The sequence below is a fragment of the Salvelinus fontinalis genome, chromosome 8, assembly GCF_029448725.1.
Source record: "Salvelinus fontinalis isolate EN_2023a chromosome 8, ASM2944872v1, whole genome shotgun sequence".
In the NCBI taxonomy this organism is placed as follows: domain Eukaryota; kingdom Metazoa; phylum Chordata; class Actinopteri; order Salmoniformes; family Salmonidae; genus Salvelinus; species Salvelinus fontinalis.
The window spans coordinates 13345131-13368595 of record NC_074672.1 but is presented as its reverse complement, the minus strand read 5'-3'; the positions used below and the strand labels follow the sequence as shown (position 1 = coordinate 13368595).

The 23465-nt window shown below is 41.1% G+C and overlaps 1 pseudogene; it reads left to right on the top strand.

Annotated features, from left to right (window-relative positions):
* LOC129860619 (adenosine deaminase-like) overlaps positions 1-23072 on the top strand; it is a 33154-nt pseudogene extending 10082 nt beyond the window's left edge.
* The last annotated feature ends 393 nt before the right edge of the window (positions 23073-23465 follow it).

The following is a 23465-nucleotide window of genomic DNA, read 5'->3' as shown; positions in this document are numbered from 1 at the left end:
CTTTTGAGCCAATCAGTTGTGATGTGTCAAGGTAGGGGTGGTATACAGAAGATAGCCCTATTTGGTAATGAGTGAATCAGTAGGTGTATTATGGCAAGAACAGCTCAAATAAGCAAAGAGAAACGACGGTCCATCATTACTTTAAGACGTGAAGGTCAATCTGGAACATTTCAAGAACTTTGAAAGTTGAAACCGGCTCTCATGAGAACCACAGGAAAGAAAGACCCAGATTTACCTCTGCTGTAGAGGATAAATTCATTAGAGTTACCAGCCTCAGAAATTGCAGCCTAATAAATGCTTCACGAAGTTCAAGTAACAGACACATCTCAACATCAATTGTTCAGAGGAGACTGTGTGAGTCAGGCCTTCATGGTCAAATTGCTGCAAAGAAACCACTACTAAAGGACAAAAAGAAGAAGAAGAGTCTTGCTTGGGCCAAGAAACACGAGCAATGGACATTAGACCGGTGGAAATCTGTCCTTTGGTCTGATGAGTCTAAATTTGAGATTTTTGGTTCCAACCGCTGTGTCTTTGTGAGACGCATAGTAGGTTTACAGATGATCTCCGCATGTGTGGTTCCCACCGTGAAGCATGGAGGTGTTATGGTGTCGGGGTGCTTTGATGGTGACACTGTCAGTGATTTATTTAGAATTCAAGGCACATTCTGCAGCGATACGCCATCCCACCTGGTTTGCGCTTAGTCCCACTATCATTTGTTTTTCAACAGGACAATGACTCAACACACCTCCAGGCTGTGTAAGGGCTAATTGACCAGGAAGGAGAGTGATGGAGTGCCTCATCAGATCTGGCCTCCACAATCACCTGACCTTAACCCAATTGAAATGGTTTGGGATAAGTTGGACCGCAGAGTGCTGGAAAAGCGGCCAACAAGTGCTCAGCATATGTAAGAACTCCTTCAAGACGGTTGGAAAAGCATTCCAGGTAAAGCTGGTTGAGAGAATGCCAAGAGTGTGCAAAGTTGTCAAAGGATGGCTACTTCGAAGAATCTCAAATATAAAATACTTGTACATGATTCCAGATGTGTTATTTCGTAGTTTATGTCTTCAGTATTATTCTACAATGTAGAAAATAGTAAAAATAAAGAAAAACCCTTGAATGAGTAGGTTCGTCCAAACCTTTGACTAATACTGTTTACATGTGTGCAGATATTTGTCTTCTAGAATCACAACAATAAGATTCCAAGTCATTCGATTTACCACAATCATACATATACCAAAGTATGTGGACAACCCTTCAAATTGGTGGATTCGGCTATTTCAGCCACACCCGTTGCTGATAGGTGTATCAAAATCCAGCACACAGCCATGCAATCTCCATAGACAAACATTGACAGTAGAACGGCCTTACTGGAGAGCTCAGTGACTTTCAACCTGCCACCTTCATAGGATGCCACCTACGAGCAACAACAGCTCAGCTGCGAAGTGGTAGGCCACACAAGCGCACTGAATGGGACCACTGAGTGCTGAAGCGTCTGTCCTCAGGTTGCAACGCTCACTACCAAGTTCCAAACTGCCTCTGGAAGCAACATCCACACTACAACCGTTTGTAGGGAGCTTCATGAAATGGGTTTCCATGGGCGAGCAGCCACACAAGCCTAAGATCACCATGCTCAATGCCAAGCGTCGGCTGGAGTTGTGTAAAGCTCACCGCCAGTGGACTCTGGAGCAGTGGAAACACGTTCTCTGGAGTGATAAATCACGCTTCACCATCTGGCAGTCCGACGGACGAATCTGAGTTTGGCAGATGCCAGGAGAACGCTACCTGCCCCAATGCATAGTGCTAAATGTAAAGTTAGGTGGAGGAGTAATAATGGTCTGGGACTGTTTTTCATGGTTCAGGCTAGGCCCCTTAGTTCCAGTGAAGGGACATTTTAACGCTACAGCATACAATGACATTCTAGACGATTCTGTGCTTCCAACCTCATCGAACACCTTTGGGATGATTTGGAACGCCGACTGTGAGCCAGGCCTAATCGATTGGTGTTATAGCAGCAAAGGGGGGACCAACTGCATATTAATGACCATAACTTTGGAATGAGCTGTTCGATGAGCAGGTGTTCACATACTTTTGGTGATTGTAGTGTATAAACATCTTCAAATGGTCGCCAACACGCATAGCTGTTCCCAAGTGTTCAGTATGGGCCTCAACATCATGTTCTGACCAGACAGTACTATAGCGGGCAGAACCAAACCAATATGGGGCCATTCATAGCCGACCGCTCAGAAGGTGAGGGCATACCAGCCAACCGTTTCAACATGGTCCTTCTAGAAGGATTTAGCTACCAACAGTTTTTTACATGGTCCTTCATCCCGCCAGATTTAGTGACCAATAGTTTTTCACAGTATACCATTATTAGATATAGGTAGAACAACTCCAATGTGTGTGAATAGACACCCTGTATGTCCATTTTATTATGTTACACTGACTGTGTAAGGAGGTAGACCGTAAGAAAGGGGCAGGACAATGACTTGACACATTCACTCTTTCTCTTATCTACCATAGGTCAACTATCCATGTGAGATAAACATATACTGTGCATTACATAACATGTTGTGTTGTTTAATGAGTCTTGATTGTGTATTCTGTTACTGCCATGCCCGCCTGTTACACAAGCTAACAAAATAAAGTTGTTAAAGGCATTTTCTTTCAGTTCCTGTATCTATGTAAGCGGCAAGAACACAGATTATAAATAACTATCTTTTCCATTGCATGTACAATTGAGGCCAAATAAATTGTCACCCTTGCACTTTTCCTAAATAATTCCTGAACATTGCACTCCAAAACACCTTGCTAATCTGCTGAGTTCATGATATCCTGCACACATTCAAGGCCTCTAGTGACAGAGGCAGCAATGTGACCCAACAGCCACAGAGTTTCTAAAACCAGGCGCAAGATTTCCAGAAATGCTTGCTAAGCAGATGAGGCCGGGGTTTGGGGTTTGAGAAGTGAAACATTCTTCCTTAAGTTGTTCATTTTATCTAAATCTAAAAAGGCACAACCTAGATTGGAGCCAATGTCTTAAGTAGTTGAACATGTTATTACTTCAACCTTGTGAAAGTGTTTTAGTGAAAACAACTTTTATATTGAAAGAGTGCCTTTGATTTGACGGCCTGCACATGCGCAGTTTGGCGTGAGATGACCGTTTGACTGATGACATGTTTCTGCGCGTGAGCTTAGCTAGCCAACGTCGCCAGGATATCGCCTAGCGTGATCGGGGATAACTATAGGCAGAAACTGCTTCTCCAATCTTCATAATGTACTCTCTTTGAAACAGCATTATCAAACCTCCCCATGTTTGATTGTAGGGAGAGTGTATGAATGGCTCATTTGGTCAATGGTAAACATAGGAAGACCCCACTGCTGAAGAAGACAAAAGATAGCCTGATTGTACTTCTCAAAAACCCCCTCAAACAAGCCTAAATCCCGGGGAAATGTTCTGTGGACCAGTGAAACAAAAGTTGATCTTTTTGGCAATACAGATCAGCGCTGTGTTTACTGACAACCAAATGTAGCATTCAATGAAAATAACACCCTCCCTACAATCAAATGGGGGGGGGGGTTCTAATGTCTTGGGGGGATTGATTGTTCTGCCTCTGGTACTGGGATCCTTAAATGTGCAAGGCATCATGAAATCAGCAGATTATCAGGTGTTTTGGAGACCAATGTTCAACCCAGTGTCCAAAAACTGGGTCTCCGTTGAAGGTTGTGGGTCTTCCAGCAGGACAACGACCCCAAACACACATAAAAAAAAACACCCATGAATGGTTCAAGAAGATGTTCTGAGGTGGCCCGATCTGAATCACATCCATAACCTATGGCGAGATCTGAAAACAGCAGTTGGTGGAGGTCACCCTTCAAACATTGAAGAATTAGAGAAGTTTGCTGCTTAAAAGTGGGCCAAATTGCCAGTTGAAAGACGCAGCAAAGTGCAAGGGAGACAATATATATGGCCACAACTGTATGTCCCTGTTGATATTGCTCATGGTAGTGTAACGGATGTGAAATGGCTACCTAGTTAGCGGGTACGCGCTAGTAGCATTTCAATCAGTTACGTCACTTGCTCTTAGACTTAAGTAGGGTTTCCCCTTGCTCTGCAAGGGCCGCGGCTTTTGTGGAGCGATGGGTAACGCTGCTTCGTGGGTGTCAGTTGTTGATGTGTGCAGAAGGTCCCAGGTTCGTGCCCCTGTCGGGGCGAGGGGACGACGTAAAGTTATACTGTTACAGTAGTAAAGTAGGAAAGCACAGAAGAATAGCCCATGAGGAAATAAGTTGTTACTACAATGCCAGAAGATGACGTCACCAGTAAATTACTTAAACAGCTGTCTTAAACCTGATCTGTCTATGTAGCCTAGAGTGGATTGATGCTCTGACATCATTGCCCATGTTGTTGAGATAGAGAAGCTCTTTGCTTGAAAGTCTCTGTGAGATTGTTTGCCTCCCAGCCTTGATAGACCTGTAATGGGCCTAAACAACACAGGAGTATATCTGTACTCTTAACTCACTAATGTTATTTCGACACTGTATTCTTCAACACTGTAATGTATAACTCATTCTTCAAATTATACACATTACACATTATCTAAGCACATATTCACTCATCCTTTCGTCTGTTTCTTTGTCTCATAGGCATGTACACGTACACAGGCACATGCTCACACGCATGGAGGAGTGTATTGAATAGAGATGCTGTAACAGTCATGGGAGACTTACACCCTGGACATGTTGTCAGTGTGAAAAGTGGTTGTTGACAAAACCTTATTATAGGAACCTCTATACAGCTGAGGAGCACATTGGTGGTAAATAACCGCATTATACTCAGTCTTGCATTTAAGCCACTCTAGTGCTGGAAATTGAATAATACATGTGTATTGACTGATAGGTTTCAGGTTTCAAGCCTAACACAAAACCTAATGGCTCTGTGAGACAAGATTACAGCTGTTGCTGTAAATTCATGAAGGCCTTTTGGTGTACTCTGACGTATTTTTACTAGAGTGTGTAGTACACTGTGAAGTCTACCTAGTCATAGCGTGTTCAGACAGGCACTACATTTTTTCAAAGAATGTAAATCAAACTCATTCCATGGATGGCCTAGTGTCTGTGGGTTTTTCCTTTTAATTAAGACCTAGACAACCAGGTAAGGGAAGTTCTTAATAATTAGTGACCTTAATTCATCAATCAAGTACAAGGGAGGAGCGAAAACCCGCAGACACTCGGCCCTCCGTGGAAAGAGTTTGTCACATGATTGAAATGTTTCACAGGAACTGATTATTTCCTTATATTCCATAAGGTGACATCTAGAGAAAAATGGCTGTTGTGTTCAACTAGTTAGGATTTAGCCTGCGTACTGTAGGCCAATACTGTGCCAAAGGTAACCCTGTTGGAGACACATTTTTATTTACAGTGCATTCGAAAAGTATTCAAACCCCTTGACCGTTTCCACATTTTGTTACGTTACAGCCTTATTCTGAAATGGATTAAATATTGTTTTCCCCTCATTGATTTACAAACAATACCCCATAATGACAAAGCAAAAACAGTTTATTTTTTATTTTTTGCAAATGCATAAAAAAAATGGAAATATCACATTTACATAAGTACTCAGACCCTTTACTCAGTACTTTGTTGAAGAACCTTTGGCAGTGACTACAGCGTTGAGTCTTCTTGGGTATGACGCTACATGCTTGGCACACCTGTATTTTGGGTATTTCTCCCATTCTTCTCTGCAGATCCTCTCAAGATCTGTCAGGTTGGATGGGGAGCGTCACTTGCCAGCTATTTTCAGGTCTCTCCAGAGATGTTTGATCAGGTTCAAGTGTGGGCTCTGGCAGGGCCACTCAAGGACATTAGGAGACTTGTCCCAAAGCCACTCCTGCATTGCCTTGGCTGTGTGTTTAGGGTTGTTGTCCTGTTGGAAGGTGAACCATCGCTCTGGAGCAGGTTTTCACCAAGGATTTCTCTGTACTTTGTTCCATTCATCTTTCCCTCTATCCTGACTAGTCTCCCAGTCCCTGCTGCTGAAAAACATCTCCACAGCATGATGCTGCCACCATCATGCTTCACCATAGGGAAGGTGCCAGGTTTCCTCCAGGCGTGACACTTGGCATTCAGGCCAAAGAGTTCAATCTTTGTTCCATCAGACCAGAGAATCTTGTTTCTCATGGTCTGAGAGTCCTTTAGGTTCCTTTTGTCAATCTCCAAGCTGGCTGTCATGTGCCTTTTACTGAGGAGTGGCTTCCGTCTGGCCACTCTACTATAAAGGCCTGCTTTCTGGAGTGCTGCATAGATGGTTGTCCTTCTGGAAGGTTCTCCCATCGCCACAGAGGAATTCTGGAGCTCTGTCAGAGAGACCATCGGGTTCTTGGTCACCTCGCTGACCAAGGCCCTTCTCTCCTGATTGCTCAGTTTGGCCGGGCGGACAGCTCTAGGAAGAGTCTTGGTGGTTCCAAACTTCTTCCATTTAAGAATGATGAAGGCCACTGTGTTCTTGGGGACCTTCAATGCTGCAAAAATGTTTTGGTACCCTGTCTTGGAGCTCTGCGAACCAATCCTTGAACCTCATGGTTTGGTTTTTGCTGTTACATGCACTGTCAACTGTGGGATCTCATATAGACAGGTGTGTTTCTTTCCAAATAATGTCCAATCAATTAAATTGACCACAGGTGGACTCCAATCAAATTGTAGAAACATCTCAAGGATGATCAATGTATCGTTACTTTACTTTCATTAATCTGATGACTGCTATTTATCTAATCAACTAACTATGTTTAATTGTTACCCAATTTTAATTAATAGTGTAATTAACTCATTAGGAATTTGGGGCACCACGAGAGTGGCCAACATAGATATATAATTACCTAGATGACCCACCCTAGTCCCACCCCGACCTAACCCACATAGAGAATAACAGGCTCTCTATGGTCAGGGCGTGACACCCTCTTCCTCGCCATCTCTTCTTTAACAAGCATCAATGTTGTTGTCATTTCGCTATGGACCTGTTATCAGCATATTACGTCTCCAGTCAATAACCGGTGCGGAGTGTGTATGTTTATCCATTTAATTAGCTAGTAAATAAATAATTAAAGCAATTTGTGTAGTACTGAATCATAAGTAAGCCTCAGGTTTTTGCAGATACCAGGAGGCTACGACTGTTCAGAATGATGATATGATACAAGGTTATGATTAATAAGTTGACTGTTTATAGATGTGATGGGTAAATACCTTTTTAGAGTTTAATTCAGGAGTTTAATGGTAACTCTTTAAAGAACCGCTCTCGTGGTGCCCCAGATCCTAATGAGTTAATTGTTACATGATTAATTTAAAATTGGGTAACAATTTAACATAGTTAGTTAATTAGATAAATAACAGTCTTCAGATTGTGTCGTGACTTGACTTTAACATCATAGGGCCTACAGTGATTTTCGCATTGTTGATTACATACATTAAATTATACTGCAAAGTAGACTACCTTCACATTTCATATAGAAAACAAATTAGTATTTCAAGGCGTTGGTTTCCTGTCATACCATTGTTAGTGGCCGGGATCATACCATAATTATCACACTCATACTAAACTCAATATGTAATAACCGTAATTGTATTCCCTTCAAGAGCCAACCTGTCAGACACATACAGATGTAGGACCTTAATTTGACCAGTATTGTCATAACAAAATAGTACTGCAGCAACAGGATTTTAACGTTTAGTCCATACATACTTTCCGCCAACGTAATGTTGCTTGATCAGTGGTTAGGCTATTAGCTAGCCAAAATGTAAGCTACATGAACAGTGCAATACTGTAAAAATAACCATTTGTTAGTGCAGGTTTTCAATAAATCCTATGGTGCAGGGAAAATTCCCAGCAATAACAGAGTGATCAAATTAAGATCCTACACCTGTAAACTGTAAGATGATAAATATGGCTTAGAACTTTTCAAGGTTCTTTCCTGTTGCTCTTCTTGGAAGATTTGTTATTTTCTAGGAATACATTACCTATATTTTCAATCTCATCTCATCCAGTATGTGCCTCAGACGTTCAAAAGATAACAAAATCGATACATTATATACCTTCCCTTTACAATCGAATTCTCTGGTCATGTTTTATTAGTTGTGAGGGTTGGGGTGACCACAGTCAATCTGCCCTGTAGTCAGCTGGTGTAGAGTAGCTGGGCAAGGTTTAGCACTTTCATCTGTCAGCTCTGATGGAATAAGGGCCGAGCACTCAGTTGCTCTTCTTTGCACCTTTTCTGGCATCCCTGGCCTTTTCACCGACTGCAACAACTACGGTGCCCAAATTGCACACTGCATTCGTTATAGATGTGGTCCAGCCAACACATTGCATTGAACCACATCACACAACAACACATACTCTCTCATTTGTCAATGTTTAGTCTATTGATTTGTTCGAGTTCATCCTGATTGTCTGTACTTCAATTCAGGCTAAATTACTCTATAGGTCATTAGGTTAAAGTACATTACATTTTGAATTGTGTCTCGTCTTCAGATTGAGCTGCATGTGCATCTTGATGGCGCTCTCCGAGTGGAGACCATCCTAGACGTTGCCAAGTAAGTTTATAAACCTGTTGAATTCTTTGTATTTTGTTTAAATAGTGTGCTTTATAACAGGTTTTGCAAGTTCTCTTTAAACATTAACTGTCAATTACCTTTGGTAAAAGGGTTATTAGATGGTTTATTAGGTTCAGGTGACACATTGTTCTTTCAGTATCTGCGTTTGGAACACGTAGGTCTATTTATGGGGCTATTTTTGAACTAGCAATTTCCTTTAAGTCATTAATATAATTAATTGAAATTAACATTGAGCAGCTGTAGCTACCTATTGCTGCTTGTACTTTTAAAGTCCTCTGTTTCTGTATGTCTGTCCCAGGCGACGTGGGATCACCCTGCCTGCAAGCACAGTGAAGGACATGAGACAAATCTGTGTAATACACCAGCCTGCCACCCTCACAGAGTTCCTCGGCAAGTTCGCAGAGTACATGCACGTTATTGCGTAAGTACCCTGAACATGAAGATGGCTGAGATAATGAGATGCTGACTACTGCACTAATCCCCTGAGCTTTTGGTTTCATACTGTAATTATCACCGGGAGAAGTTGTCTCAAGATGTCAAACTCAAAAGCAGTGGTGGAAAAAGTACCCAATTGTCATACTTGAGTAAAAGTAAAGATACCATAATGGAAAATGACTCAAGTAAAAGTGAAAGTTAACCAGTAAAATACTTCTTGAGTACAAGTCTAAAAGTATTTGGTTTTAAATATACTTAAGTATCAAAAGTAAATGTAATTGCTAAAATATACTTAAGTATCAAAATAATTTTAAATCCCTTATATTTAGCCAATCGGAAGGCACTGTTTTCTTGTTTTAAAATGTATGGATAGCCAGAGGCCCAATCCAACACTGATACATAATTTACAAACAAATTATTTGTGTTTAGTGAGTCCGCCAGATCAGAGGCAGTAGGGATGACCAGAGATGTTCTCTTGATAATTGCATGAATTTGACCATTTTCCTGTTCTACTAAGCATTCAAAATGTAACGAGTACTTTAATAGTTTTCTTAAGGAATGTAGTAAAGTAAAAGTAATCAAAAAATAGTACAGGAAAGTACAGATACCCCAAACTACTTAAGTAGTACTTTAAAGTGTTTTTACTTAAGTACTTTATGTGTTACAGCACAAGATGGCATCAAGGTGCTACACTACCAATTTGTGTCATGTTCAGTTTACAAGAGGTTGTGCTCCGCCAAGCTCTTTAATCAGCTTTATTATTGCAGATGGCTCTTAGATGGAGATGAAAGTTCAATCTGTAGAGAGCCATGACAGGGAGATGACATGTACTGTTACCTCCTTGTTTTATTTCAACAAGAATCATAACTGCTGTACAGTGTGTTAGGAGTCAGGAATTGAAATGTATTTGCATGACACGCAATGCAATCAACAAGCTTTTAAAGAACACGTGATCACCTAATTTGTTAAATTACGGCTAAAATATGAAAGTGAGGGGGAGCTTTGTATTGGAACTGTCATTTGTAATGATTGTGAATTGCGTTAAATAGCAGCCCAATTTGAGGTACCTTCACTTTAAGACCAGCGCTTGATAGGTCTTCTTCCTGGTTAGTGAGTGAATGTAACGTGGACAGAGACAGTATTATGCAGTGTTTCCTCTGGTGGCCAGACTAGGGGGTCAGTTAGTTGAAATGCAGATCATGCAGCACAGAGGAGCACGTCATGATGCGAGCAGGTGTCTCTTTGGCAAACAACTGAACTCAGACAGAGTCAAGGTTGTTATGTATTCCATTCCCATTACAACACTACCTTATATTTAACCCAAAATCTACAGTACCAACATATTTCACATTTTGGCCCCCAGATGGTACTTTTGAAAAAATCCTAGTGAAAATCTAAACTCAAATCTCACCCACTGCTTAGACTATATGGTGTTTTTTAATGGGTAACGTGATGTTTCAATTCTCTGCCAGGCTAACCAAGAAAGAACAGAAAGAATGGTTTGTAGTCGTAGCCTCTAGCCAGGACAGAGCAGCTGCTAGCTAGCAGTTATGCTGAATAAAGTATTCTTTATGAAGTCCTTCGCTTGAAACCTTGTTGTTGCGTCTGGTGCGACCTCTTACACGACAACAACAAAATGGGGGAACTTGCTAGCTGCGTTTGGCTCATGCAGGATTTGTGTGTGTGTAGGTGGATGGATAAGCATGGGGGTGGGGAAACAACAAGCATTCGGACCAATCATGTGATGTGAAACAGAATCTGTGTTGTGAAGTCAAAAAGCAACAGAAAGGGAAACGACGCTAGGAACAGCTGAGTGAGTTTGCAGACATTTCCCACCACTCCAACATACCCATTTCTCCACAGGGACTTTTACAGAAATGTGCACAATATAACAGAATGATATGCACTCAAAATCCAATGAAACTACTACTATTACAAATGACTATAATATTCTATTATCCCCTATGTCATTCTTCAAATACTGTACACAGGCTGATCTTATGTCCTTTATCGTCATTACAGGGATAATGATAATTACAGGGATAATGATAGTAATGTTTTCCTCCTGATAGTCAGTCCTAATTGGCAGTAGCAGTTAATTGCTCAGTGTAAATTCAAGTGCAGTTCAGAGGTCACGTAGAGTGTTGGTTTATCGGCTTGCTATGCTCTGACTCTGTGACAGTAATAGTCCTCCTGCTGTGGTGTGCTGAGGATGTACGATCAGATTACCCTTCTGCCATTCAGAGACACACTACTACCCTGTATTAACCCTGCAGGCAAAGAGGGAAAAGACGCAAAGAATAGTTGGCTGTTCCTAGAACATTTCCTTTGTTTTATGTGTGTCCTAAATCAAGTTGTTTTAAAAATGTATTTGTATCTGGATGAGCATAATTTGAGGAAATCCCCCAAAAATGTAGGGCCTTTGTTGCTGACTAATAATTTGCATTACCTGCCATCGTTGAGTAAATATTCATGTTGTTTCTCTTGGTCATCCACTGATTTTGAATTACCTTTCCAGTGGCGACAGAGAGGCGATCAAGAGGATAGCTTATGAGTTTGTGGAGGACAAAGCCAAAGAAGGGGTCATCTACGTTGAAGTCAGATACAGCCCACACTTGCTGGCTAACACTGACGTAGAACCCATTCCATGGAACCAAAAAGAGTAAGTGGATGATATTATATTTTTCTGAGTTGGTAAGGTAGCTGACAGAAAAGTGTGAATTTGAAACATACTGCATTAGTGATTGTCACACTTTAATATATGGACATGTGCAATACAGTACTTCATTGAGTTCCTTGTGCTCTCCAACGGCAGAGTTTTTTGTATTGTTCATATAATTTGTAGGTTCCTGTTCTTGTTCTTAGAGCTCAAAACGTATAACATTAAACATAGAAATACATTCTTGATTTCACTCTCTCTTCTCCCAGAGGTGACCTGAGCCCAGATGAGGTGGTTCACTTGGTGAACCAGGGACTGGCCGAGGGAGAGAAGGCATACAAAATCAAAGCCAGGTCCATTCTGTGCTGCATGCGCCACATGCCAAGTAATGCCCTCACTGTCCTGTTCATGCTCCTGCCCTGTCTGTCTGGCACAACTCATCCCCTCCTCATTGTCTGTAGTTTTGTCTGTGATCCTTATCACACTGTAGAAGGTTGCAAGCCAAAAATCTCACATTTAAAAACACTTCCTGTTGTGGTCATTTTCTCACTGTTTCTCGTTTCATTCCATCGCCACTCAATTGTGTTGATCTATACTTGACGATGGTGTGAAACTGTGCACAATATTTATTTTTCTCCTTGGCTAATGTTACCATTTGCTGACCCAATGCTGACATTAAAAAGGGGCTCTTGTTTGTGTATTGTATCACTGAATGAACACTTGCAAGTCTCATCTCCTATGTTACAGTACAGAATGGAGCTAGCATTGTCTCCCATACAAGAGATCCCCTTTCAGGGTTTCCCAAACTCGGTCCTCAGGACCCCAAGGGGTGACGTTTTGGTTTTGGCCCTAACACTAGACAGCTGATTCAAAAGATCAAAGCTTGCTGATTAGTTTATTATTTGAATTGGCTGTGTAGTGTTAGGGCAAAAACCAAAACGTACATCACTAGGGTCCAGAGGACCGAGTTTGGGAAACGCTGCAGGTATTAGTTAAGTCATTTGGATTGATGTAAATTTCTGACTTATCAGAGCTTAGTATCTGTTTTTGTAATTACATGTAACGAAATGTCAGTGGCTATTTTAGGCAGACATTCCAGTGAACAGTGCTCTGTAGTGAGTTTTGGGGATTTTGATTCTGCTTTTAAGTTTTTAACTGGACAATTTGACCTTTTCAACTATTACTTTTAGCTTTTGCTGAGATGCTTGGCATGATACATTGGCATCTCTTATTCGTGGACTGCAGCAGACCATTTAGATAACCATTAGGTCATAAATCTAGCATGAAAACATTTCAGGAACATCCCCACAAATCAAACATTGTGCGTTTTTTAAAATCAAATCTGTTTGACCTTACTGGGTTGCTACTGCCAATAAACGTGTGTGTTGCGTTGCACAGGCTGGTCCATGGATGTGGTGGAGTTGTGTAAGAAGTATAAGAAGAATGGAGTGGTGGCTATTGATCTGGCAGGAGACGAGTCACTCAACTGTGAGGCCTACCCAGGACACAGGATGGCCTATGAGGTAACTGCCTAACTTTGAACCCCTCATATCCAATTCATACTGTATGTGCTCTAGTCAACTGCTTTATCATTGTCATGCAAGCATGCATGGTTAACGGAAATGCTAAAGGTCTAGAGTTGTCTTTAGCACATAGCGTGCAGGATATGAGGCTAACCACTGTCCTACTATCATGCAGCATACCATGCTAAGTTTTATAGCTTAAAGGTGAGAGATCAAACTCCAACTTGCTCAAAACTTAAAGGAGTGGGAGCATAGAGCAAAGGTATGCTGAAAACACAAAAAATTATTCACATTTGACACTGTTGGCCTGTTGCAGAACCGCAGACATTTAAGTCCTGCAATTGGTTGATTTATTTTATAACGGGCCAATTATTTGCACCTTTCTTATCATAATGAATGGAGTTACTCTGTAGTAGAACCCATTCAGTACATAGAGAACTGAAGGTCACTTTAGAGACACATTTGATGGAGAGATCATTCTTGTGAGCCATTTCTTGAAACAAAAAACTTTCTTAAGAATAACAAATTACTTCAGCAATAAAACTATTCGTGCTGTGGTAAAGTGAACCAACTTTAGAAATACTATAAATTGGTAATACATGTAGTAATAACAAGTTGACCAAAAGTTGGCATACGTCATTTCAACAAGCATTTAGTTCGTACTGCTTGCATAGATCTATTTTCCATGTTTGTGTTGAATATAATTAAATCATTCCCTCACGACAATATCTGGGAACACTGTGGTAAGGTTGACCAGAGGCTGGAGTAATACATTTGGACATGCCAGGGCAAAATACTAGGGGCTGGTATCTCAGAACCAGATTAAGCCTCGTCCTGGACTAAATGGCACTTTCAATGGAGAATCTCCATTGAATATAAGCATGCCTTTTAGACCAGGAATAGGCTCCGTCTGCATTCTGGGCAACAGGCCTTAAGTGAGTATTAAAAGGGAGCACTGCACTAATACAGACTGTTAACATAACTGAACAAGCTCTTGATAGATTTTTTAGACGCGATGCTGGGGTTTGTCAAAATCAGACATTTCTCAAATGTTGTTGGTGAGATGTAGTCCTTTTCAGTCTAGCCCTTGGCAAAAAAAATAAAAATAACTCCCTACTCGTGACAGCAGCACAAGCTCTTGGAATCTCTGAGGTCTTGGAATAATGTTGTGACTGCAGGTCATCCATGTATAATTACATAGTTTCAAGACAATGAAAAGTATTTCAGTCGGAACTAACTGCATTGCTAATGTAAAACCCAGATAGTTATCTGGTTAACTTGGTGTTGATGCTTTTCATGATTGACCTTGTTGACAGGAAGCAGCGAGATGTGGGATCCACAGAACAGTCCATGCAGGAGAGGTGGGCCCTGCCTCTGTGGTGAAAGAGGTGAGCTTTTCTTTCCTCTATAGTCTTTGGGGAACAATAAATATATCCATTTTAAATGATATGTCTAATGGCTGTTCAGCTTGACCCAAGACTTCCTCTACTTCTCAACACACAGCAGCATTATTATGTTATAAGTGATTGCATTGTGAAAACATATCCCCTCCCCTTTTATAACAACTTAAATATGTATTTCAGATAGAAACAACTAAACAACTCAGTACACACAGCAAACTATCCAATTTCATGTCTCCCGGAAATTCTTCGCTAGCCTATGTGACTTCCTTTCTATGGAAGCCATCTTTTAAAATGTTGCAACCAAAGACAGCATATTACCAGGTATAGGGTGAACTCGTTTGAATTCAATCACTTTTTGACAGTACCCCTTTTGATTTGAACGAAGCCTTCCATACCTATTTGCCCATTGTAGACGTGCTCAGAAAGTGACTTTTTTTCTCAAAGGGTTACTTTGGAATTTTGGCAATGAGGCCCTTTATCTACTTCCCCAGAGTCAGGTGATTTTGTGGATACCATTCTTATGTCTCTGTGTCCAGAATGAAGGAAGTTGGATGTAGTTTTGCAAGGCAATGCTAACTAACATTAGCACAATGATTGGAAGTCTATGGGTATTTAAAAGCTTAGAAACAGGGTGGTAAAACTGTTTTTACAAAAAGTATTATTTATTTATTTTTATAAAAATGTGACCCGTTTCAATAAGCTAGGCTTATGTTGCACGTCACTACTGCACAGGAGAGACATTTTTAAGTTGTATTTATTTATTTGATCAAAATGTGTTTTTTGGGGGCAGAAATGCCTTGTGGAACATGTTAACTTTCATGTGCCTTAATAACAAACTTGTATGCAATCTGTAAATACAAATAAAATTGTAAAATTATGAGCCTAGTTGGTTTAGCCACAGAAATATACAGGAACCTTCCCTCTAGCCATGATTGTCTGAAATAATGGATGGGCTGGACTTGCCAAGAGAAGTTCGGATTGGTCTGCCCTGTAGCATGCTTCTGTCTATAACATGAGCTGCTCAGTAAACAATTAAGGAACATGCACCTGTGGAACGGTCGCTAAGACACTAACAGCTTACAGACGGTAGGCAATTAAGGTCACAGTTATGAAAACTTAGGACACTAAAGAGGCCTTTCTACTGACTCTGAAAAACACCAAAAGAAAGATGCTCAGGGTCCCTGCTCATCTGCGTGAATGTGCCTTAGGCATGCTGTAAGGAGGCATGAGGACTGCAGATGTGGCCAGGGAAATAAATTGCAATGTCAGTACTGTGAGACGCCTAAGACAGCGCTACAGGGAGACAAGATGGACAGTTGATCGTTCTCCACGTATAACAACACCTGCACAGGATCGGTACATCCGAACATCACACCTGCGGGACAGGTACAGGATGGCAACAACAACTGCCTGAGTTACACCAGGAATGCACAATCCCTCCATCAGTGCTCAGACTGTCACCAATAGGCTGAGAGAGGCTGGACTTGTAGGCCTGTTGGGAGGCTGGAGAGGCTGGACTTGTAGGCCTTGCAGGCCTGTTGTAAGGCAGGTCCTCACCAGACATCACCGGCAACAACGTCACCTATGGGCACAAACCTACCGTCGCTGGACCAGACAGGACTGGCAAAAAGTGCTCTTCACTGACGAGTCACGGTTTTGTCTCACCAGGGGTGATGTCGGATTCGCATTTATCGTCGAAGGAATAAGCGCTACACCGAGGCCTGTACTCTGGAGTGGGATTGATTTGGAGGTGGAGGGTCCGTCATGGTCTGGGGCTGTGTGTCACAGCATCATCGGACTGAGCTTGTTGTCATTGCAGACAATCTCAACGCTGTCCGTTACAGGGAAGACATCCTCCTCCCTCATGTGGTACCCTTCCTGCAGGCTCATCCTGACATGACCCTCCAGCATGACAACGCCACCAGCCCTACTGCTTGTTCTGCGAGTGATTTCCTGCAAGACAGGAATGTCAGTGTTCTGCCATGGCCAGCGAAGAGCCCGGATATCAATCCCATTGAGCACGTCTGGGACCTGTTGGATCGGAGGGTGAGGGCTAGGGCCATTCCCCCCCAGAAATGTCCGGGAACTTGCAGGTGCCTTGGTGGAAGAGTGGGGTAACACCTCACAGCAAGAACTGGCAAATCTGGTGCAGTCCATGAGGAGAAGATGCACAGCGGTACTTAATGCAGCTGGTGGCCTCACCAGATACTGACTGTTACTTTTGATTTTGACCCCCCCCCCCTTTGTTCAGGGTCACATTCCATTTCTGTTAGTCACACATCTGTGGAACTTGTTCAGTTTATGTCTCAGTTGTTGAATCTTGTTATGTTCATACAAATATTTACACATGTTAAGTTTGCTGAAAATAAGCGCAGTTGACCGTGAGAGGACATTTCTTTTTTTTCTGAGTTTATATTGCCAATTTTAATATGGTACGTAATATCCACTGTCCTTGATTCTAACAAAGATTATTCAACCCCAAAATCTGCTAAGGAGCAGGTTTGATCCAAACTCTCTGATCTCACAAAATATAATACTTTTCTTGCCTCACACCCAAGCTAACTGGCTAAAGTTGGCTAGCTTGCTAGCTAACACTACTTCCAGACACAAACAAGAGAATACATCTTCCCTCTCCATTCTACTCACCTAGCAGAGCTGGTTAGGCTTTTTTCATGTTTATTTTAAACGTTGGTGACTAACTGTGCTGCTGGCAATAATTTAAATTACGTTATTTCCCTAATGTTTACTGACGCCGGCTATATTCAACCGGCAATAGCCAGAGCGAATTTACCAAGTACCCCATTTAACAATGTCCATACTCAAATTACTTCACAAATAGTACGGCTAGTGCGATTACGCTGATAGAACTCTAACATCAATACACTGGTGTATTGGGCTAATGATTCTTCTTCTGCCAGCTCACAATTACATCCCTGAATTCTCTAAGATTGGTAGAAGGCCATGAGCTTCTATTAGTGTTTTTATGGCTTTGCTAGTGTCCCTCTTCTATGAATTTATTTTCCGCTTCTCTCTCCTCAGGGTTTTAATATATGCCAGTCTTTTTCTGAGACTATCTCCCAGATCCTGTAGACAGTCATATAATGCTTTAACCTGATCTCTAACAAGTTATCCATTAAGAGACCACTCTTGAAACTACAGTACGTACTTCTACAAATGGGTTGTTTAAGATGCATCTCAATATATTCCCAGTATTACTAATCGATTAATCACACGTTTTTTTCTCATTCATGTTTTTTTCAAGTCTTCACAGAATCAATATATTATAACATAGGAAATCTAGTTAGGAAGTCTAGTTTCCATCCGGCCCACACAGGTTTGGATGGTCATTCGCCCCCCCAAGGTTATAGCTATACATCCGGTACACACAGATTTGGATACTCACGTTCTTTTTATCATAACCAGCTCCCACAGGTTTGGATGCCATTGTTTATTGGTCTTAATTGGTCATACTGATCCTAGTCATCATCCGATACACACAGATTTGGATGTTAACGTCAGATGGCAGTCCCCTCTGAACTCCATTTTCTCAACAACAAAAACTAAAAAAATGTTTCGAAGAAATGTCAGTCTCGCCCTAATTATCTGTCTCTGTTCGGAACACCGTAACCACCCGCTTGACACCCTCCTTCAGATCCTAGGCAGGCCCCGTGCACGGTTAAAACCAGGTCTTTAGGAGCAGTCAGCAGATGGAGTTTGATGTCCCATCTGGGTGTCAAATAGCCACAGTGTCAAATATTGTGGTGGACTATTCTAATCAAGTGAGAGAGACTTTGTCATTTCTTCAAACAGTAGTCTTTATTCAATATTGATTTAATTATTGCAATAATGAAGCTGTCGATTCAACAGCCTTGACTGAGAGCCTACCCTTTACAGACCATGCTGTTCCTTATATACCTCGTACCAAGATTGCTCAGTCATAGCTGGTTCAACACCCCCCCCCCCCCGTATAGATTGGGGGCACCATAAGCCACTGGGTTCATCCTGTTGTCATCTGCCTCTGGTGCTGTCTCCCAGATGCCAGGATAATTAGGAATACTGAGGCCTTATGTTCCTCCAGGCTCTCTCTCTCGGTGACACCCACCACATCGGATCTATGGAATGCCAGCTGTAGGTTTTATATCACCAAGCCATCAGCCCAGGCTCCATAAATACTCTTCTCAGTTAAGGAGAGAGACAGAGAACCTTACTCTATTAAATAAAACAACCATTTGGTGCAAAATATAACAATCTTGTAATCCTGCTTCCACAGCATTCAGGACAAAAAGTGAATTGCTTTGCCACATTCTTTGCAGTTTTACTTTAGTGCCTTGTTGCAAACAGGATGCATGTTTTGGAATATGTCTTATTCTGTACAGGCTTCCTTCTTTTCACTCTGTCAATTATGTTAGTATTGTGGAGTAACTACAATGTTGTTGATCCATCTTCAGTGTTTGCCTATCACAGCCATTAAACTCTGTTTTAAAGTCACCATTGGCCTGATGGTGAAATCCCTGAGTGGTTTCCTTCATCTCCGACAACGGCGTTAGGAAGGACGTCTGTATCTTTGTAGTGACTGGGTGTATTGATAAACCATTCAAAGTGTAATTAATAACTTCACCATGCTCAAAGGGATATTCAAAGTCTGCTTATTTTTTTTACCCATCTACCAATAGGTGTCCTTCTTTGTAAGGCATTGGAAATCTTCCCTGGTCTTTGTGGTTGAATCTATGTTTTAAATGCAATGCTCGTCTGAGGGACCTTACAGATAATTGTGTGTGTGGGGTACAGAGATGAGTTAGTCATTCAAAAATCATGTTAAACACTATTATTGCACACAGTGCGTCCATGCAAATTTGTTCTCCTGAACTTATTTACTGTAGGCTTGCCATTACAAAGGGGTTGAATACTTATTGACTCAAGACAATTCAGCTTTTCATTTTAAATACATTTGTAAAAATTTTGAAAAACATAATTCCACTTTGACATTATTGGGTTTTGTGTGTAGGTCAATGACAAAATAAAAATACAATTTTAATCAATTTTAAATTTAGGCTGTAACACAACCAAATGTGGAACAAGTCAAGGGGTTTGACTCCTTTCTGAAGGCACTGTATCAAACTCAACCATTTATCTTTTCCAGTGATGAAGACATGGATGTCTCCTAGTATGGTGGAGTATGCAAAATGGGTCAACTTTAAGCACTTCTATGTTTTTGAAATTCAGGTCCAAAAAGCCACTTTCTGACCACTTCTTCCATGGGCAAAGGTTTTGTTTAAATCAAAAGGGATGCTGTCAAAAAGTGATTGAATTCATATGGATTTACCCAATAGCCAGTAGTTCTGTTAACGTGTAAATGAAAATATTTTTACCTTAACCTTTGTGCATAGCCGCGGAAAGTAGGGGTGGTGAGGGTTCTGCAGCACCCATTGATAAATCACAATGAAAAAATAAATATATAAAAAGAATTATAGAAAAAATTATAATAATCACAATTTGGGCACTAGGTCTTTATTACTCCCGTATGAGCGGAGAAAAATATACTTGAGAGCAGAGCGGGGAGAAAAGTACCCCTCCCCAGCCCAAAACATCTAACGTGATTTTTCTGCCATGCCTTTGAACTGCTTGGTGACCCATATCGGATGTCTTCTTCAGGCTGTGGAGGTCCTGAAAGCAGAGAGAGTAGGACATGGATACAACACACTGAAGGATCAAGTGTTGTACAAACAGCTCCTGGAGCAGAACATGCATTTTGAGGTAAGAATGTGCACGTTACTTTTCACATGTAATGAAAGTTACATTGAGCTTTGTAGACACAGTATATTACATGTGTATCACTCACTATACCGCATAAAACAAGCCAAACACACTGTGTACAAAACATTAGAAACACCTTCCTAATATTGAGTTGCACCCCCTTTTGCCTCAATTCGTCAGGGCATGGACTCTACAAGGTGTTGAAAGTGTTCCGTAGGTATGCTGGCCCATGTTGACTCCGATGCTTCCCACAGTTGTCAAGATGTCCTTTGGGTGGTGGACCATTGTTGATACACACGGGAAACTGTTGAGCATGACAAGCCCAGCAGTGTTGCAGTTCTTGACACTCAAACCGGTGCGCCTGACACTTACTACCATACCCCGTTCAAAGGCACTTAAATCTTTTGTCTTGCCCATTCACCCTCTGAATGACACACATACACAATTCATGTCTCAATTTTCTCAAGGCTTAAAAATCCTTCTTTAAACTGTCTCATCTACACTGATTGAACTGGATTAACAAGTGACATCAATAAGGGATCATAGCTTTCACCTGGATTCACTTGCTCAGTCTGTCATGGAAAGAGTAGTCATGTTCCTAATGGTTTGTACACTCAGTGTAAATCCTACCATGTAGGCCTGTAGGGCAAGCTAGTGCACAGGGACCTCTGGTGGTCACGGAGAGACATCACACATCTCATCCGCTAGCCGTACATCTGACTACGTCCCGATTCACCACTCCTTATTTTGAAGTGTGCACTTCTACACTTTCTGGCATGGATTTGACAATGGTGGAAACTTACACCAATTGTATGTTGTTGTTTTCAACCAATGAGTGGGAGTGTGCAAGGGCACACTTCTGGAAAAGGTTGGCGACTATAGGTACATGAAGGAATGCTGTGTGATTTCAGGTGTGTCCCATATCCAGCAGACTGACTGGAGCCTGTCATCCAGACTTCACCGAGCATCCTGTCATCACGTAAACTGTCTTTCACTCCCTATATTATTTGAATGATACTAATTTGGATCAAGTTTTCACCAATTCATGAAGATCGCAGTACAGGCTCTGCTTGTTTCATTTTCGTTAAGGTTTACTTCATCGCCTCAGAATGACGTGTGTGTGTGTGTGTGTGTGGTGTGTGTAGATTCAGGAAGGATAAGGCCAACTACTCCCTGAACACAGATGACCCTTTGATTTTCAACTCCACCCTGCAATTAGACTACAGCACTGCCCAGGAGTACATGGGCTTCACTGAGGAGGAATTCAAGAGACTGGTACAAAGCACATTTTAACTCTTATTCCAATTTGGCATTGTGGTTTAATACCGTGAAATACTATCTACCACTGTTGATAATACCATGTATGTAAAATACTACAGTATACTCACCTTTGGATGGTTGAATGTTTCTCTCTCACTCACCTTGTTTTCCAGAACATAAACTCCGCTAACTCCAGCTTCTTGCCTGAGAAGGAGAAGAAGGATCTTGTTAACGAGTTGTATGAAGCCTATGGGATGGTGGAGAACACTGTCTTTTGAAATGAAGCACTGATCAGATCCGCTTAAATGGCAACACAACAAACCAGGAACCAACCACTTTAAACTCTTACTTCCCCACTGGCCACTCTGGAATGTCTATGCTCCTATGTGTACATACATTGAACCAGCAATATGTTATTGTACTGTTGTACATAGCTTAAATGCTCTCATTGCAATGAAAAAAAACTGTTAATCAGTATTCCATCTAACTGTGGATCCCACTGATAAAGCAGTTGTTTAGCCTACTGTGGAATTGGTGCAGAAATATAAATATGGTCTTAAATGATTTATTTCAACATGATGGTAAACAGTTCAATCTGTTTGGTCTTCCTCAAAGTGAAACAGCCCTCATCAACAACAAGCACTTTATATGCCTCAGTCAATTCTCAAAGTACTTATTGTATCCTTTAGAAAATCATATATCATTAATTGAATGTAATAGATGTGTACTATCCATTTATGCTTAAAGGTAAGCACTTTTCATCTACTGGTGGTAAAGGAAAGCTATTGTGTACTATATATCAGTTGTGCCTAGGTCAAGTGAGAGAGGCCTATAGACCGTTCGAATCACCATGCCCACGACTTACTTTAAAAAATGTGGGGATGCATCAGGTTTACCAGCTCTATACCAAATCTTTTCTAAACATTTAATGTTGTTGTAGTTAGTTCGCCACCTAGTGGTCAACTATATCTACTAGCCATCTCGTTGTAAGACCGCCTACTAAAGTGGTTTTACAGTTTTAAGAATAACTTGTGTAATATGTTTTTCTCTGATTTTATAGCGTAACACATTTTATATATTTTTGCATTTTACTAATTTGAAAGTAATTCAATGTATTATACATCTCTAATGTGGAGGACAATGACGTTAAAATACCAGCAATGTCTACAATGAAACACTTTTGCATCAAATGGTCTTCTCATTCATGAAACCTATCAGAATAAAACTACAACATGGACATCACCTCACTATACACAATGTAGTTCAAATGTAAAACCACATTTCATGGCAACCTCCGTATTGAATCTCTTACTGGAAATGCACACATATGGAGAATCAGCAGGACCTAGGCACTTGGATAGCGTCCTAATGAGTAACACTTCACTAAAACGTGCTTCTTCTCCTTTATCGGATAAAGACTTACTGTAAATGGAAGTTCAGGTGCTCCTTCCTATTGGCCGAAATGTAAACATTGGCTTCCTGTGACCATTCCAATGCACACAAAGCTGTTTATGGTCATAATTATAAGTGCAAATATTAAACTTCCACCAGTCATGTGTTTCTTTGAAGGGGCTAACGCCATAGTTAAAAAAAAAAAAAGAGTGGAACCCCCTAAATATATACTAAACAAAAATATAAACGCACCATGTAAAGTGTTGTTCCCATGTTTCATGAGCTGAAATAAAAGAACCCAGAAATGTTCCATAATAAAAAAATCTCTGCACAAATGTGTTTACATCCCTCTTACTGAGCCTTTTTCCTTTGCCAAGATAATCCCTCCACCTGACAGGTGTGGCATATCAAGAAGCTGATTAAACAGCATGCTCA